The sequence below is a fragment of the Triturus cristatus genome, chromosome 9 (genome assembly GCF_964204655.1).
Source record: "Triturus cristatus chromosome 9, aTriCri1.1, whole genome shotgun sequence".
Lineage (NCBI taxonomy): Eukaryota > Metazoa > Chordata > Amphibia > Caudata > Salamandridae > Triturus > Triturus cristatus.
The window spans coordinates 490,724,207-490,744,212 of record NC_140592.1 but is presented as its reverse complement, the minus strand read 5'-3'; the positions used below and the strand labels follow the sequence as shown (position 1 = coordinate 490,744,212).

At 46.3% G+C, this 20,006-nt stretch overlaps 1 protein-coding gene across 1 annotated transcript in view; it reads left to right on the top strand.

Annotated features, from left to right (window-relative positions):
* Nucleotides 1–20,006, top strand: part of PPP2R5B (protein phosphatase 2 regulatory subunit B'beta) — a 450,317-nt gene that overhangs the window by 287,491 nt on the left and 142,820 nt on the right. The window lies entirely within an intron of this gene.

Genomic DNA, 20,006 nt, shown 5'->3' with positions numbered 1-20,006 from the left:
GCGTTGCAACGGCATGTGAGGTAATGGCATGCCTTGTAACGTCATATAACCTAAGCAAATCCCTCAATGCAACGCCATGCCACTTTACTCCACTGTATTCTACAACACACTACGCCACTCCACTCCACTCTATGCCATTCCACTTCACTCTTCTTCACTCAACTCCACACCACTCTACACCACTCCACATCACTCCGTAACACTCCTTTCTACTTCACTTTACAACACTCCACGCCTCTCTTCTTTACCCCACTAACACTTAGCCATGCTGAACAGCAAGACCTATTTGCTTTGCCAATGCTTATTTCCACTCCCAGCAGCATCAACTATATTTTTGCTTTCTTATCAAACTTGAGAAAAAGACATAAATATGAAAACCTTTGTTTTGTAAGGAAAGAATATTTGAATTGTTCAGATTCCATGATGACGCTGTTTTATATACTGCCCTTTCCTGCCTCATGGCACAGATAACAAGCATTTGCAATGCAATAGGTCTCGCATTCACGTGAGTTTGAGCTATTAGCATTGTAAAGGACAATGCCTTTTATTTATGTTTTGGGTTTTAAAACATAAATAAAAGGTGCAGAACTGCAAGCTGTACCTAGAGGTCCCTAGTGAGCAAGGCACCAGCACTGCTTGTTTTAGTGCAGCACCGCAAGCTGCTCCTAGAGGTCCCTAGTGAGCATCATAAACTTTGAAGAAATGGTAAATCCACCCTACCCATAATGCATTGCGTGCAAGACACTTCCACAGTACATTCAATATATACAATTAGTAGCTTTGAAATGTGACTAAAGAATTATTAGATTAATTCCAGATTAGGTTATTGTTGAAAATGACCCTTTTTGCAGGGTTAGCCCTAAAGCTTTTGCTTTTTCCTCCTATTATTTCCTGACCTGTTTGTGTTGATTTTAGGACTCTGGGCACTTCCCACTGCCAATCAGTGCTAAAGTGCACATGCTCTCTGTGTAAACTGTGTTATGGATTGGTGTTTCCAAGATTGGCATATTTGATTTATGTGTCAGTCCCTAGTAAAGTGCACTGCGAGTGCCAGGGCCTATAGATCAAATACTGTTGGTGGGCTGCAGCACAGGATTGTGCCACCCATGCAAACAGCCCGTAAAGTGTAACTCTGGCCTGCCATTGCAGAGCCTGTGTGCAGCCTGGGGCTGCCATGTCGACTTGGCAAGTGCACCCACTTGCCAATCCCTAAACCTTACCTTTTCTACATGTTAGTCACCCCTAAGGTAGGCCCAAGGTACCCCTGTGGGCAGGGTGCATTGTATCTGAAAGGTAGGACATGCCCTGATGTGTGTGGCATGTCCTGATAGTGAATTACAGCCTACTTCGTTTTTCACTATTGCAAGGCTATCTGTTCACCATAGGCCAGAATGGGCAGTTTGATTATGACATCCTATAATCCTAACTGACCCAGGAAACATGGTAGGAATTCGAGTTTAGTATGCCTGAACTCAGAATGATTAAATACATCTTTTAGTGATGTTGGTTTTAGCATTCTGTGTTTGAAAATACCACTTTTAGAAAGTAGGTATTTTCTTACCTAATCATCCAGCCTGCCTCTGCTAGCTTGTGTATTGTCTGTCTGGTTTGTAAGTGACAGGGGCTGGGGGAGACTCCAGGAGACAGGGTGAGTCAGCACAGGGCTGAATAGACCTATCTGCACATAGATGGGTGGGAGGAGTCGCACCTGGGTCTGAATAGGGCTGTGCCTGCCTTCCACAATGCTGGCTCCCCCTTCTGTGGTGCGTCTGGTGACCCTGGCCTACACTGACAAAGGAAGAAGGTTCCCCCTGGCAGAATGCATCCAGAACTGGTTTGAACTAGGTACAGGACCCTCTGCCTTCAGAGGACAAAGGATTTGATGGTATAAATATTGGGGCCCAGACCCCAGAACTTTAGATTACTTCTGAACTAAGGAACCTGCCAGGAAGAAGAACCAGGAAAGCTGGAGGAGGAGTACTGCCCCTATGCTGCGTGTTGAGGGGTTGGCCTGCAGTGGTTGCTTCTGTCTTTGGTAGAGAAAGGACTGGACTGTGCTTTCATCATCCTGCTGTTAGAGTTTTCGCCAAGGGCTTGAGGTAGAGCTTGCCTCCTGTTGGAAGTCTCAGAGATAGAAAATACTTCAAAGAACTCGTTTGTATCAAGAAGAAGAGCTGGAGAAGCTGTGAGGAGGAACTACCACTTTGCTGTGTTTGCCTGCAGTGGCTGCTTCTGTCTTGGGCAGTGAAAGGACTGGACTGAACTTTTTTCAATCTACTTTTGTGAGTTTCTCCAAGGGCTTGAGGTAGAGCTTGCCACCTGTTCAAGAAGTCTCAGGAACAGCAAAGTCTTCAAGTACGATGCCGCTGCCGACTCCGTGTCCTGAAGGCACCACAGTGGGCACCACCGCAATGCCGCACTGCGACCCTGGTCTCACCGATGACGCATCCTGCTGACGCCACCACCGAGCCGCTGCTCGCACCGTGACCTGCGGGCATCGCACTCAGCACCGCCTCGCTTCACGACGACGCCTTGGTATCCCCGACGCCGCCGCTCCACGCCAGACTTGACGCCGCTGCTTGCACTGTGGTTCGAGGGCACCGCTCGTAAAGTTACACGATGCACCGCCCTCATCCCGTACCGCAGCCTTGGCCTGCCAGTGCCATCGACTCCAGTTCGTCAGCCGACGACAGCGCTCCAGCACGACGACGCCGCTGCTTGCACCATGACCTGCCAGCACCGCGACGAGCACCGCCTTCATCTCACACCGCGACCCAGGTCTCGACGACAACACCATCTGACGCCGCCACCGACGCAGCGCGACCTGAGGGCACCCCACTGCTGCACTTCGCACCGCAGCACCCGACGCCTGCCGACGCCAGCGCTCCTGACTTCAGCAACGAGGAGTTCGATGTTCAACGCTTGTGACTTCGAGGGCCCCAACGACTCCTGCACCGACCTCCAGAACTGACGCCTGTGGACGCTGTGTGTTCGGAAGCTCAACGAGAGGTCATTGACACCCTGCATTCCTGAAAGGTACTGTTTGCGGGTCTACCCGACACCGCAGCGAGCCCGCGACACCGCGGTCAGCCAGGACTGTTTGGATTTGTTTGTTCACAACGCCGTGATAGCCCCGGACGGAGCTATCAACATCAAGGAACTGTTTTACAAAGTTATTTTGCTAACTGAAGATTGTTAAGTACTGTATTGTGGATTTTTATCGTTTTGGTCTTGTCTTAAGTATATAAAAATATTGGATATTTTTCTAAACTGGTGTTGTCCTTTTGTAGTGCTTACACTGTATTACTGTTGGTTATGTGCAAATGCTTTACACACTGCCTCTAAGATGAGCCTGACTGCTCGTACCAAGCTACCAAGAAGGTGAGCAGAGGTTATTTTAGGAGTGTAACTCCCTTACCCTGTCTAGGAAAAAGGGTCCCTACTTGGACAAAGGTGCAAGCCCTTGCCAACTAGAAACCCCCATTTCTAACAGTTTTACTCTATGTGGAGCTGATGAAGAGAATTTTATAGAAAGTCTAATATAGATATGTAGGTGCAGCACCGCAAGCTGCGCCTAGAGGTCCCTAGTGAGCATCAAACATTTGGTCACATATGGCACTCTTATAATGCATTGCATGCAAGACCATATCACGAGTACATTTAAATAGCTATGTCCATATATACAATTAATAGCTTTGAAATGTGACAAAACAATTATTATATTAATTCCAATTAGGTTGTACTCTGTGGAGCTGACGAAGGCAAATTTATAGAAGGTCTAATATAAATGTGAGATGTGTAGGTATAGTACCGCAAGCTGCACCTAGAGGTCCCTTGTGACCATCATAAACTTTGAAGATATGGTAAATCCACCCTGCCCATAATGCATTGCATGTAAGACAGTACCACAGTACATTCAATATATACAATTAGTAGCTTTGCTATGTGACAAAACAATTAGTATATTAATTCCGGATTAGGTTGTACTCAATGTGGAGCTAATGAAGGGAAATTTATAGAAGGTCCAATATAAATGTGAGATGTGTTAGCAAGTAAAGTAACCACTGCCAACCTTATGTACGACCAAGTGAGTTTCCTGTCTGAAGGCCTTTAAGAAAATAGTTCATTAAGGCTGTAATTAAAACCTAGGGTGTAACAACACATGTAATAGGGGGTGTCCTCATGGGAAGTTACAAAAAGAGTCAGGGCGGTACTAAGGAGAGACTACATAGCCTAATGACCAATGAAAAGCCACAATTTACAAAGGACAGGAGCCAATTAAAAAGACGAGCAGGAAGTAGGCAGAGCTTTATGCATATATCCTGAATACAGCATGTCTCGAAGAGACAGCGCAAGCACTGCCTAGGCAAGACCTAAATATTTAACCAGAGTTTCAATACGCCATTTTGGAAAAGCGGTGAAAACATGGCAAATTAAAGAAGGATTGGGATGTTTCAAAAGATCTTTAAAAAATAGACTGCAGTCTAGCATTGTGGGGCACAACACAGAGACTTGACATAACAAAATATACACGTAACACATGAAAAAACCTTATTTGTAATGTAATCTTTTGCATGGCAGTGGTTTTCAGGGCTGGACTGGAAACAAAAATTAGCCCTGACAAAATTGTTCGAATCAATTCCACACTGCAGAAGGCTGCTACTAGAATGGTGCTATGGGTTCCTTCATGATTGGGTCACGCAGCACACCCAGGTCTGAGAGCAGCCCCCTAGCCTGCATCCCTTAAAGGAAAATGCCAAAGTGCAAGAATGACCTGTCTGGCATGGAAACAAAGGAAATATTGCGTTCCCTCTCTAGAACCCTCAGAAGATGATTTAACTTTTTTCATCTAGCTCTAGTTCCTCAAAATTTAGAAATCTTCAAATCGAATAAACAATATGAATACAAATAAAATATCAACAACATTTAATAAAGTATCATCATCAACAGTCAATAACAAACCATGCTTTACATAATTCCATAACATAAATAAAACAACCGAAATCACCAAAATACAGCACAAGTCACAAAACAACAGTGCAAAAACCTATTAATACTCATCAAATACAACTTATGTTTGGAGTATTGCCAGTGTACCTGTCAATGTTGTGAAACATTCCCAATACAGGCCACTAAACAGTTACATATCTTAATTAGGAAATTAAAGAGTCATTAGGCGGTAAGTTGACTGTTTTAGCCTCTCATAGACTTAGTCCAAGGCTATTAATAAAATCTGAGAAAAACAAGAGGGGCAGGAGATGATGGGACTATCCAGCATAAAAATCTCCCAGACAAAGCAATGAAAAAAGTGACTTGTGATGCTACTTAAAATTCTCCAGTAATTTCCAGTTTGGAAGAACATACCAACATTAGAGGCCTTAGCTGCAATTTTTTCTAAAATTTTGAGTCACCCTCACACACCAACCAAGGTGTCATGTTCATCATCAGGTCATCTCACCTGCCGGACAGTTATTTATCCATCAGGTGTGCTCATCGGATGTCTTCAAGAGCACTTCGGTGGTAGTGAAGAGCTCACCTCCTGATGAGGTTAGAGTCGGTGTGTAAGACTAAAAAACACTTCAGTAAAACCCATCATCTACCATTCATTCTGGGATATTCTACTGCGAAATATTAAAAACTCAATATATGGGACTGTACATGTTATAACAGCTGCCTAGTCCCTTAAGTTGGCATGTTTCGGCCGAATCTATGGTACCCCTCAGGACTGAAATCTCTCAGTATGTGCAACTCCCATCCACAATCATGAAAAATCAAACATTTGAATCAATTGAAAACAAATTATATTTTCAAAAACATGGTACTCCCTGTGGATGCCTCACTTTTGTCTAAGGTGTAGTACCTAAAAGAAACAAAAAATAAGGCATACATAAGGCACAGAGACACAAAGACAACTGCCAAATATCTGTCATGGTTACTGGAGTACTGCGTCAGTTGGCTGGCATAAGGATAACATTGTGACAGAATGGAGGAAGTGGCATAGCACAGCAATTCCATGCAGCACTCATGATATGGGAAACATTGGAGGAAAAAAACACAAGTGCATGAAGAACTGCAAAGCAGAAAGATAAAAAGGAACACACACACTATTATGTGCATCAACACAATCTCTCACATATAAACATCAAGCATGCCTATGCATCCTTACCCCAATAGATGCTATTCTGACGAGTGGCCAGATATGGCCAGCTGTTGTCTCCCTCGCTTTTTTAACAGGGATGAGTTCCTCCCAATATTTACATCATTTTGGGCCATATGTAGGTAGGCTGTGTTTTGCGATTCTCTAATTGCAATTTTTAGGGAATCACAATTAGAGAATAGCAAAACGCTATGTAGGTAGGATTAGCAATTTTGTTTGCGAATCCCACCTATTCCTTATTTGCGATTCTCTAATTGAGAATCGCAATTAAGGAATACCTTGCCATTCATTCCTATGGGCTAAAAGGCCCATAGGAATGAATAGGAAGACATTCTCAATTTGCGATTCTCAATTAGAGAATCGCAAATTGAGAATGCAATTTCAAGGGTGCAAGGGTGTCAACATGACACCCTTTTGCACCCCTGTAATGAGCATGGGTGCACATGTGGTGCACATACATGCCCTAAGGGCATGTATGTGTGCCACATGGCACTTTGAATAATGCAAAAAACTGCATTATTGAAAGAAATCGCAAATTACCATCAACCTGAAGTTGGTGGTAATTTGCGATTCCTTAAGCCAAAATAGCACAACTTGGGTGCTTTCTACATTGCATTTAAGGAATCGCTATTTGGGATTCCCTAAATGCATTTGCAAAATAAGGAATCGCAAATTTTGCGATTCCTTATTTTGCATGCAGATTTTCCTTCCTACATCCCACTTAGCAAAATTGCGATCGCAAACGCCGAAATTCGGCGAATTTCGGCGTTTGCGATCGCAATTTTGCTTTCTACATATGGCCCCATGTGCGGTAATTTAAATAATGACGCATTCCCTGTCAACCTTCCCCCACATCTCCGGTAACTTGGTGTTTTTTCATTTATCATTAAAACCTGGACATGACTAGCTTAAAAATCTCATGGTTTTTGTACAAAAAAATGTATCATTATATAAAGCAAAATTTGTTAGTTAATAAATCAAGTGAATTAGCAAGCAGAATGACATCAAGCCTGTCTCGAAATAAAAGCTCAAAAGATCACTGCTCACTGTTCTGTAGCTAAAAGTAAAATAAACACAAAGTTGGCTGGTACAAAAAAACGTCTTTTATAATGTTTCAGGAACAGCCATTCATAGCACGACATGACTAGAATGTTTGGATTAAAAATGTGTCATTCATGACAACCACATCTATTAGTTGGCACAACGCCCCTGGAAACTCCTATTTTATAAAGCGTCTTATTGGTTAAAGACGTACATATTTAATTAAGGAGATGAAATCATACCATATGAAACACAGAAGTGCAGCACGCTTATTAATCTACCAGCAGAGCTGGCTAAGTGACCTTGAACTTGAAACAGAAACATGTCCTTCCCTCCAGAGAACTGAGCAAATTATTATACATTTACGACAGAGACTGTGCAGAAACTGTGTTTCCAATTTTTTCTGTAAGAGAGAAAGACATGCATATGGAAAGCTTATACACCTAAAATTAAACATGCATTTTTTTGCAGCATTTTATGAATGATTGTGAAATGCATCCTGGTGCAGCCTAGTTATTCTAACTGAAGCATGCCAAAAGTAATCCTTATTTTCTTCCAAAGTAAAACACGCCTACAGCTCTTTGAGTTTTATATGCTAAAAAAAGTTCTATTTTTTTAAAGATATAGTGGCAGTCTCTTACTTTCCCAACGATTCATATAGTCATTATTAGGTGTAATATTGATTCCCTGGGCACCATTCCCTCCATATTTGCACATTTCCTGGGAATGTTAAGGTTGGGATCACCTTTTATAATTTGAATCTTTATAATCAGCCCAAACATTTCCATGAATGTATCGGTAGTCCAGGCCCTGTTCTCTCCAGAAAGACCCAATTGGACTTGGCTCCTGAATACTTCCGATGTTCACATATACGAGTAACTTTCGATTGAGTGCTGTGTTCTTAAATGTTCCTTCTTTTATCAGAAATAGTTGAAAGTTATTTATTGGAAAAGACGATCTGTGCCACTTGGCACAATCTGCTCCGTCTACAAACCGTGAATCTGAAGTATCCCGTGACTTCCCTGCCATTTAGTAACAACATACTTACTCTATATAATGTTTGAAGTTGTTCATTTCGTGTATTGGCTTCTTGGGCCTGAGGCACTTTTCCCATTTATTGAGTACCATTTCATATCATGATCACATCATCGTTGGTTTATAAATTCATTTACACCATTCTTGCGTTATTTACTGTATCCATTGTTAATGTCCCATGCGTGATGAACTCAACCTTATCTTACTATTATTCCGCTTTACTTCACTAAATCTGTATAGGTAAATTTCATTTATTATTTACCAACTTATTGGAACATTTCCTCTGAGTTCTACTTCAGTCATTTCAGTGGTTACCTACCACTTTTCTTCAACATTCCCACCATAAGCTCCGATGGCACCTAATTACACTGACAAAAACCGTTACCTTTTATATTATTTTAAAGAAACTCATTAATTTAATTTTCTTATTGGAGTCAAACTAATGTATCCAATTGTTGTTGTTTTGTATTTATACTCATTGTTCTTTATTCCATGTTAGGTGTGTTCATCAATACTCTATTGTTCGGGGGCGTGGCTTGGTACACATGGAGACGGACGTTTAGGAGCAGAGAGCTAGTGCGTTTTGGCACAGGGAGGCATTTATCCTTAATCCCTGGGGCTCGAGCTCGGCAGCATAAACAACAGAGACCCAGGGCACCTGAACACACCCCCAATGAGTGACCACGAGTCTAGAGACATCTCCGGCACCAGATACGTCTGGTAACGGATGCGACTCAGAGCAAACTAGCCCCAAGTAAGATGGGTGGGGCATGGTGACATTTACCGGTGGTGGCCCGGACAAGCCATAGACTGCGAGAACAGACTCAAAGGCAGAGTGGCCCGTGGGTCAGCACACTTTCTCTATAAGGACCTCCGAGGGATTGGAGTCAACAATTAACCCAGGAAGATCGAGGGTCTGCGATGGTGAAGCCCAAAGTTCCAAGCAGCTTCTGCCTATGGACTCATTCCAGAGGAAGATAGACGAAAGAGGCCCAATAAAGGAAATGGTTGACCGAAGCCTGGTGACCCATACGGCCACAATACTGGCAGCCATGCAAAACACTAACACAGCAATGAAGCATTAGATAGACACCATGACCCAAGGTTTGGGACTCTTGAGAGCCGACCATAGGAAATTGGTAGACAGAGTGGCTGAGATGAAATCTACCATGGCTTAGGTTCAACCCACTCCAATGAAGAGTAATGCATGCCTGCGAGCGCTCGAAAAAAAAGTGCCCACCCAGCTGGAAAGTTAGATGAGGCCAAGGGCCACTCCCACCATAACAGTGTCCTTCTGGTAGGACTACTGGAGAAAGCAAAAGTCCCAAGCATTAAACTGTTCCTTGAGGAATGGTTGTCTTCAGTGATGCTTGAGGGCAAAGCCTCCAATTGGGTCATGGTGGAAGGTGTCCATAGGATCCTTGGACAATTGCTAGCACCTGTGGTGCAGCCGTTGGCCATAGTGACCAGATTGCTCAACTTTAATGACTTGGACAATATCCTACAGATGGAACTGGTGCATGGACCTTGGCAAATAGAGGAGGGGAGTGTAAATATTTATTCTGTATATATCTCAGCAATGCAGCAGCAGTGGGAAACGTTCCTCGTGGTCAAACAGCACCTGCAACAACTAAACTTAAGAGGTGCACTAGTTGACCACGGAGTGTCACACTTTTTCATGTCAGTGGATGAGGTGTTGGAATGGCTGGAAGTCGGCAGTCACCTACTGCCGGAAGTGTGACAGGAAACTCGGTCCCTGGGATGGCAGAAACCTAGACCACACCACTGTGTGTGCCGGAGCCCGAGCACAGCCCCCGCGAAAGTCCAGGCATTATCCAAGAGGGGGAGAGTCATTGCCGATATACAAAACAGACAGACCTTAGTCAACAGCAACAGGAAAGCGCTCCTGGAAGAGGAGACAAAAGGGTCCGAAGGAGGGGTTAGTGGTTCAGGAGGGAAGCAGAAAGGAAATGTCACCATCAATTGTCTGATACAAACACAGGATTATTGTATATTTCTGAACTGGACTGCTTGGATACCTGGGTACCTATGTTGTGCGATATGCAGATTACTTTATATTTCTCTATTGGCCACGCCCCCAATGATCCCTCCTGAGTTTTGTTTCTATTCACATACCCATTGTTTGATGTGATGGGGCACCAGACACCTCGGACTATGGGGAAGTGGGTAGTTCTATGCCTGCAGTGTGAGGATGTAGGAAGAGAGGAGTTGGGGAATTTGAGGGTTGTGGTTCGAGGTGTTCAAAACCACCTTTGTTCCGAAAGTTTTATAGGAAAACATACCCAAGATACAAATGTCAGGTACCGTGACACAACGATACAGGGGGGCTCACACTTAAAATACTTTCCTGGAATGTCAGCAGCCTGGATAACAGGCTAAAACGGGGGATTGAGGCCAAGTAGCTGAATTTGTGCATCTTTGAAGATTCTCGCTGTAAGGAGGGAAGTAAACATTGAACAATTAACTATGAATAACAAGCCTTCCTAGATATTGTGCCGTGACCGCCATTGTGTTATTTAGACATCAACTCTTGAATATTTTGTGGAACGGGACAGGACTCAATGAAATATATTCTAAAAACTGTTCTCTTCAAGTTTTTTCATGTGCATCAGCCTCATTATACACAACACAGGAAATTTCAGTGTACTTGACCGTCAGCAGGTTGGTGTGCAAAGTAGAACAAAAATAGAGAAGACAAGGTAACCAGTATACTCATTTCCTTTCTCGAAGTCGCTCATAATTCAACCAGTAATAACAGTGTTAAATACCAGCGCAACAGCCCATCATCTTTATATCACTTCTCGCTGTCCACCAACACGCTACCATTCTAACCCATATATTACAACACTCAGCAGTGGTTATGATGATTCTCCACCCAAATTCTGTGTTCCAATTGCAGTTCAGCAAGAGCAGAAAATGCAGGAAGGATCTAACAAAAATGTTTGAGAGAGACATACATAGCTCATTTTGTCCCTTCGGCAGCCCTGGGGTACATTTCAGGAGATTCACTTGTTGGAACCCGTGGTCTAGGGAAAGAGGGCAGAGTGTGATTATAATACAGCAAGCCTTGAGCATCGCCTAGAAAACCTAGAAATATGGATGGATCTCACTACCAATATTCCCATCAGTCTTTTTTTAAACCTTGAGCGGTTTTTATGAAATGTTTCATATTTATTATCTATTAACACATCTTTTTATCAATAATGTTTCAATATACTCTGGAGTCATTAAATATTGTTGCTTGGATTGTGGCCATTTTCTGATTGCTTTATTAATGGATCCACCAAACGGTGTTTTCGAGTTAATTTGTATCTTTGGCTCTTACGATGGTCCCCTACCATAACACTCTGTAATTCTCAAACTCAGGGAAAGCTGATGTGACCACCATGTTTCTAACAATGTTGCTTTGACGAGTTTTCATTTATTTATTCTCCTCAAACTTCAATATTGGCACTTTTTTTCGGCTCCCACAATTCTATGTGCTACAGAGTACTCTGATCTGAAAATCCCTAAAAAGTGAAAAACCATGAACCAGTGAATTTTGGAAATGGTCTGTGGAATAAGGATCCAGTATTTCCTAGCTTAATTATACCATGTGTCCCGAGGGGGCAGGAAGTAATAGGGTTTCTGCATTGAACCCTTAAAATCCCCAGAGCAAAGACAAATTATCAAAGGAATATTGAATCTGATTTTTCTGGTAATTCCCCATTTTTCACTGGTATTTCACCTACAAAAAGCTGCTGTTCCAACCCAACCAGAATTATAAAGGGCTTCTTAATGAGGCCCTAAAACACCTTAAAATATATATCTCATTCTATTCAAACATAAAAAATATTTTTTTTTTCTCCTCTCTAGTTAATGTGAAGAAAGCAAGGATAATAATGTTAATATTGGGGATTGAGGTAATTGGTCTGGATTTTGCAGTGACACAGTGTATTTGTTGTAGTATTTCAATCACTGCAGTGGCAATAAAGTGAGAGGGCAGTAGGATGGATGATACTGTTAGGTTAGCGTCTTCTCAGCAACTATTTGCCAATTCTTGTTGCTCATCAGCAGCACACACAGATGTTCTTCTGCTCTTCCTGAGGGTTTCTTATACAGCAGCTGAAATGCGAGAGGGTCTGGCAGATGTGCAGGTGTTTGAAGTGTGTTTTTGCAGCAGCACCCCTTCAGCCCTGCGATGGGAGGTTATGTTAGGATTCTGCTTATGTGGAGAAGCCACTCTGTCTGGTACTGCTAGAGGTATGCAAGCTTCCAAATTCCAAAGGTCCTACCCAGGCCTCAGATGGTGGCCAGGCTGGGTCCTAAGAGCCCAGGCAGAGGCATCAAAAGACCTATAGCGTAAATGACAGATGCCATTTAACAGTGTAACAAGGATATTTAATTAAAATATATATATAAATAATAATTTCTCCAACGTGCAGATTCCAGCAGGAAGCGATTAATGAGGAATTATCCCGGATTATTATTTTTTTTACTGTTTATCGGGTCACTGTAAGCCACCACATAGTGGTATCTGGAGACTGACAATGACAAAAGTTGGCATGTTCAAGTGTCTTCATGTTTGTTCTAGGCGACAGCGGGACTCCTTGCGTTGCAAAAATCAACGACGTACGGTCACTGCTCCTCAGTTGCTTTTTCTGGAGTTCTTCTGTGGTGCGTATCGTCACTTTTGAGGTATAAACATTATTAAACAGTAACTGGTTAGGTTGTTTGGGGCAAACAGTAAGGAAAATTGAAGCTGTATGGATCTGGCAGTTGAACCTTACATTTTAGATCCAGGATCTTAAAAAACCCCACAAGATATGACAGTGGCGAGACAGCTAGAACCTTGCTGCAAGTTGGTCTCAAGAAGGATATGTATAATGCAAACCAATCCGACCTGGTAACGTTACAGCTCCGGTCTTATTTGGCATAATACATCAAAGAAAGGTAGCATGCATTTTAGAGAAGATAATTAGTGGCTTCCTTTAATGAAAACTCTCAGACTCCAGGGCTGCTCGCATGGAAGTCAGCTTTGTCCTTCCTGACTCCTAGAAATGCGCTGGGCACAACATCTCATTGGACATTCAAACCTTAGTCGAAGCTGTGATTTGGATGTTCAGTCACACCTATGTTTTGAAAAACATCACAATGAAGGGCCAGGGAAGGCGAAGCCGGACCCAATGGGGTCCCGGAACAAACTCTGCCCGGAGGTGGGAAGCCCCCCCGCCCCTCAGGGTGCGAGCCCACGAAAATGGGGCGACCAGGATTGGTCGCCCCTGGACAGTAGAGGGCCCCCCAATCAGGGGGCACGATAGTAAGCCACAAGGGGGTTTAAGAAGGGGGCGAAAGGCCACCCTAAGCACATACTCCCCCTTGCTGAAGAAAAGGAACTTGAATCGCAGGATTGACGTGAGCAGGCACCGGAGCTGCAGGATCGGGCGGTGTCGCAGCGGCAGCAAAGGACTACGTCTCCGGACGTACTTTCAAACCGAAGATCCGGCTTTGGGCCTAAAACCCCCTATTCTTGTCACCTGGACCCCGGGCGGTGAGGCGTCGCCCAGGAAGCGACAAAATCGGCTTTGGGCAAGGCATCGAGGAGGGAGCTGAAGAACCGGCCGCAAACTGCAGGAAGGCCGATCAACTGAGACGGGGCACGACGGTGAGCTGGGTGGGGCCGAGGGAGAGGCTCCTCACTTAAAGGAGCAGTAACCCTCGCCATCATTCAACCCTCAGTGGCCCCACACTTCAACAGCAATGAACGGGCTGGAGTGAGGGAAATAAGGGAGTTTGTTTTCCTGGGAAGGAGGAATATGCGCTATGGAGCACCAGCGCATTGTGCCTGCTACAGTGAGCATTTGAAGCCAATGGGACAGTGACTTTTTTTCTGGGGCCCGGCGGTCCATTGGGAGGACGACAGGACGGTGGGGCCTCACAGTAGCTGCACCTACTATCGATCAGAGGAAACAAGAAGGACACACAAGGCCCCACAAGATGGCCAACAGGCGTGGGATGGCTGAAAGGGAAACACGCCCCCCAGCAAGGTTTAGAGAAGCACAGGAGCGCCCAGAGGCCCCCCAGAAGGGGCAAAAGAGGCCCTGAGGGGACACAGGGCTTGCTCTGGATGGCGACTTGCAGGCAATGCTGGATAAGGCTTTGTTAGCCCTAAAAGGCAAAACGTGGATGGATCAGCCGATCAGCGAGGGTGCCCACGGCAAAAAGAAGAAGCAGCGGAAGGCACCCCTTCCAGCACCACATCACTGGAAACCGGGAGACGAGGAACCTGTAGCCAGAACGGCAACCACCACAAGGAACCACAAGGCAAAGGCAAAGACTCCCAAGGCCAGGAGGCCTGAGTGCTGCAGGGTCACAGGCATGCAGACAAAGTGCAGGAGGGACGCAACCCCGGAGATGGCGTCTGCCTCGGACACAGCAGAGAGTAGTGACGATGAGGGGTCTGTAGCCAACACGCCGGCCCCTCTGGAGCCTTGCAGAGTGCAGGACAACGTGGGCAGCAACGAGGACGGTAAGCGATTCACGCAAGGCGACAGGAGAGGGAGCAATAAGGGGCAGTATGTGGGCCCAGCAGATGGAGGGCTATGGCAAATTGTGAACTTGGGCACACAGCATGGCATAAGTAATTTAGCAATGCAGGTGCCTTGGCCCATGTACCCTCCATGGCAGTCTGTAATTGGGAGAGACCAGCAGGTTTTCCAGGGCGAAGCATGGGGACAGGGTCCGGCGCACCCGGCGGCATGGATGCCTAGGTGACAATGGCCAGGGGAAGGTTTCCCATTAGGAGGAGGCACCCCATGGCTCACAGAGAGGAATAGGGCTTGCCAGGTACCGGAACAAATGCAGAATAGTGGTGGGGAACCAAAAAGGACGACAGGCAATGGGAAAGACAACCCACAGCAGGCACAACAGATTAAAAAAAACAGTACAGGAGGGGACTGGGCAAGGAAGGGCATCCACCCGAAGGGCACTAATGCAGGAAAAAGCAGGGCAGATGAGGGTCCAGACCCGAAAGGGAAGCCAGCCAGCGAATACCTGCGCCCATCCCCAGGAGACCCTCCCACCACAACGAAACTCCTAGGGCTGGGTAATCTCATCCCATTAGCAGTGAAGGAGAGAATATGGAGGAAAGAATTTATAGAATTTCCTTCCCGGCTGGAAGTGCACAAAGCAGGCATGGACCTGACGACACATGACAAAATGGATGATGATGAGAGGGCAAGGCGTAAACCCAGGGTGGAGCGATCGCTTGAGAACTAGCTGAGAGCTTTCAGGACCCTGGCCTGCGTTTTAATTGAAAGGTTCCCCCAAAGTGCTGCAGCACTTATTTTATATGAACAAAAGGTGCATGACGCACAACAGCAGTATCAGGGAGACGCATGGTTGAGGTACGACGAGTGCTTCAGAGAGAAGATGCAGACATGGCCAGTGATGGAGTGGGACTGCCAAGACATGGAGGGTTTCTCGACTCATATGGTAGCTGCAAGAGAGGGAGTCCGTAATAAAGATCACTATTTTCCTCCCTTCGGGAGTTAAGGCAAATATGAAGGGCAAGGACAGGGTTTCAGGGGAATGACAAGACAGGGAAACTGTGCTGGAAGTTCGGCAAGGATGAGTGTAAATGGGGCGCAGCATGCAGGTTTAAACACGCATGTGGATCATGCGGGGGGAATCCCACAATACGCTGCAGGCAGGCCCAGGGAAATGGAACTGGCAAAGACAAAGCAGCCATTAAGAAATAAGGAGCAGCCCACCCCCCCCGGTGGGGGCAAACGGGAGACGGGCAGGGGACAGCCGCTACCAACCCCCATACGTGCAGGCAGGCTATTACACCTATTAGGTCATTATCCCAAAGCAACAGACAAACAAAAGTTAGCAGACGGGTTCACTCAAGGTTTTCCAATCCCTACAAAGGTCCAAAGGGCGCGTGGGAAAGCCAGAACTTGAAATACGTAAGGGACAACCCTGGGGTGGCACGACAGAAGGTAGAAAAGGAAGTCCAGCTGGGCCGGGGGGCCGGCCCTTTCGCTCTCTGTAGGACCTGATGATATCCCCTTTGGGAGTGGTACCCAAGAAGGAGGCAGGAAAATTCTGGTTAATACTCCACCTGCCCTATCCCCACGGTGAGACCGTGACTGACTGGCTTGAACAGGAGAGTAGCTCGGTTGCCTATGCATCAGTAGACAATGCGGTGGACCTGATAAGACAAGCAGGGGTGGGGGCCCTGCTGGCTAAGACAGACATAGAGTCAGGGTTCTGCCTCCTGCCAGTGCACCCAGACATCTACCACTTGCTAGGTTTCCAGCTCGACGGGCAATACTATTATGACAGATGCCTACCAATGGGTTGCTCAATATCCTGTGCATACTTTGAGGCTTTTAGCAGTTTCCTGGAATGGGAGCTGGATACACGCGCCCCGATGGGGGGGTCGGGTTCACTACTTAGACGACTTCCTATTTATTGGCAGGGGAGGCACAGGTGAATGCGCCAACCTCCTGCAGACCTTCGTAGACCTGGCCCTGGAAAAGGGAATCCCCCACAAAACTATCCTTCCTCGGGATAGAGCTGGACTCGGTGGTAGAGACATGCAAATTGGCACCCGAGAAGGTAGGGGAGTTAAGAGACATCATTAGCAGGCTGAAGCAGCAGAAAAAGGCCACGCTAGGTGAGATACAGCAACTGCTGGGAAAATTTCGCCATGCGGGTGGTCCCTCACAGGGCGTGCCTTTGAGAGAAGACTAGCATGGCTCGCTAGGGGGATGACACAGAGGCACCACAGGGTCTGCCTGACGCAAGGGGTAAAAGAGGACCTGGGGCAGTAGGAAACCTTCCTGGCCAAATTAAATGTCACCCTCATGTGGCGCAAATCCTGGGTGCCGGCAAACCAGCACGAGCTCTACACAGACTCAGCCGGGAGCTTTGGCTTCGGGGCCATCCTCAGGATGGCGTGGACAGCGGGGCCATGGCTTGTGACTTGGAGAGAAACAGCGGCAACCGCAAACATCTCTTTGCTTGAACTGTTCCCTATTGTAGTGGCATTTCATATCTGGGTGGAACGTCTGGCGAACAGACAAATAACACTATGGTCCGACAACCACGCAGTGGTACAGGCAATCAATACGAGAACAACAAGATGTGCGGCAGTGGACAGCTTGCTACGCAGACTAGTTGACTGCCAGCTAAAAGCCAACATCGCGCTTAGGGCACGGCACATCCCAGGGGTAGACAACACAATTGCGGACGCTATTTCTCGTTTTCAGTGGGCAAGATTTTGAAAACTCGCCCCGGACGCGGACCAAGTGATGAGTCCAGTGCTGGACGAGGCATGGACATGGATGGGCCTTGGTTAGAGGAGTTTCTGGACAACGCATTGGCCCCAAAGATAAAAAGAACCGTTACTGTATGTGCTGGGCAACATTTACTGACTCAACAGGGCCAGCGCAGGGGCAGCCAGCCGGGCAAAGGAAGGTCCTGGACTTCATAGAATGGGCCTTCCGATCAGGGAAGACAAAATCCTAGGCCCAGGCTCACCTGAGTGCCGCGGCATACTACACGAAGATGGCAACAGGTGAGGACCCGACTAAGGGGTTCCAATGTAGAATGGCAATGAAGGGTTGGGGGAGGATTCACGTACAAGAAAGGACACGAGAAAGCTATTTCGACGTTCTACGGCATATGATAGGGGCACTTGGGAGAATATGCACCTCAGAGAGGGAAGCCATACTCTTCCGGGCAGCTTTCGCGCTGGCATATTTTGGGGGTTACAGAGTCAGGGAATTGGTGGCCCCAGTGGTGGGTGACCCGGGGACAGCATGCATTCATGCGACCGATGTGGAGCTCAAGGAAGGGCACATGTATGTCCTACTGAGGATGTCAAAAACAGACCAGGCAAGGAGGGGAAGTGGACCAAAAAAAATTGCATCAAGGATGAATCCTGCTGCCCAGTGTGCCTAGTGCAGAGGTACCTGGCAACCAAGGTACTCCAACCCGGGCCGTTTTTCAGACACAGGGACGGGTCATTTCTGAGCCGATTCCAGTTCATAGCGGTGATGAGAAAGGCATTGGAGGCGATTGGTCCGACCGAGCGGCGCATGAAAGTATGGATTGTGGGGCTCTCCTACATAACTAGAGCACAACAATGGGAAGCGGCCTGATGCAAATTCGGCGTAATCTGGCTGCGGGACACCGACATAAGCTGGCTGGGATGATCGGGCATTAAATGGGACCAGCTACTTCCTGCTGTGCGGCAAGCAATGGGGCACGGTGGCAGACCGGATACGGTTGTAGTCCACCTGGAAGGCAACGACCTAGCAGCGCTGGGGAGGAGGGGCCTGCTGGTAAAGATGCAGGAGGGCCTCTCAGCCTTGGCAAGACTAGTGCGCCCTGCCGACATAATTTTCTCAGAAATATTAGTGCGAAGAGCATGGAGGGGGGCCATAGACATAGGCGCGGTAGAGAATTTAAGACGCAAACTGAATATCACAATGACAAAGCTATGTAAGTCAAACTGCTTGGGTTTTGTGAGACATTGGTTCATAAACCTGCAATTTGCCAGGCTATCACATGGAGGACGGGGTACACCTAACGGGGGTATATGGATGGATATGTTCCTCATTAACATCGTAGGAGTACAAGAGCAGATGGGTTTCATGTGAAAGGCAGGAAGGGGTAGGCGGAGGGGGAGCTCCCTCCGATTGGAAAACCGTAGGTAGCGTGGTGGAGAAAACCCTAGAATGATAGAAAAAGGAGATAAATTGCTAGAGGTAGATAGAAGGCTCACACAGTGTTCTTGGGATGCCTCACTGCAGGGGCACTGAGGGAGCCAGTGGTGGCAATCAGCCAGAGACAGAGTAGATGTGATGCTCCCGCTGGGCCCTTGGGATGCCTCCCGGCAGGGGTAAGAGAAGGCGCGAGATGTCAGAACTCGGCACCAGACTGAATAGATGAAGTGCTCACACAGGGTCCTTGGGATGCCACACACGTAAGGGACCCAGAAGAGCAGGGAGGGACCAAGAAGGGGGTCGAAGGCAAGTAGGATGGCCCTTGCATCCCGGGCTGGTCCTGAGGGGCACCCACCAAGTCGGTAGCAAGTTGAAGCCTAACACCCCAGAAACAATGGCCCAGGTGGTTGGGCCCCTCCCCAGAGATTGGCCTGCCTGAAGTCAGACCATGAACAGGAATGGACTAAAAGGACTATAATTGCAAAGACAATATATGTGTCAACAAAAAGTTATGCATGAGCATGAAATTGACAATATGTATAAATGTTATGTTATAATAAACTGCGACCTTTTGAGGCATCAAGCACGTGGTCACTGGTGTATGTCAGAAGTTAAGAGGGACGCAGTTGGAAAGATTGAAGGGTGGGGGAGGTGACTCGCCGCTTGGGAGGTGTTTGAATTTTCAAGTAAAATCGTCCAGTATTTAAATAAATCTAAATAATGAGATTTAACATGTTGAAAAGCAGTCACCTTTTTTTCACGAACAAAAACAAAGGCACAACACGATAAAGAGAGTGGCCCAGAATCACACAATTTAAGCAACTCAGAAAGCCATGATTAAAACCCCAGTATCACATTGGCAGTACCTTATGCTCCCTACAGAAGTTATTGTAGCTGTTTTGCCCGGGACATAGTCGGGAGATGGCAAACAATTGCAAACTGGCACTGATTACCTTCCGAATAAATTTGCAACACGGAGGAATTCATATCTTATTTATTCGTGTTTTGATAAGAATAACTTTCAAAAAATTTTG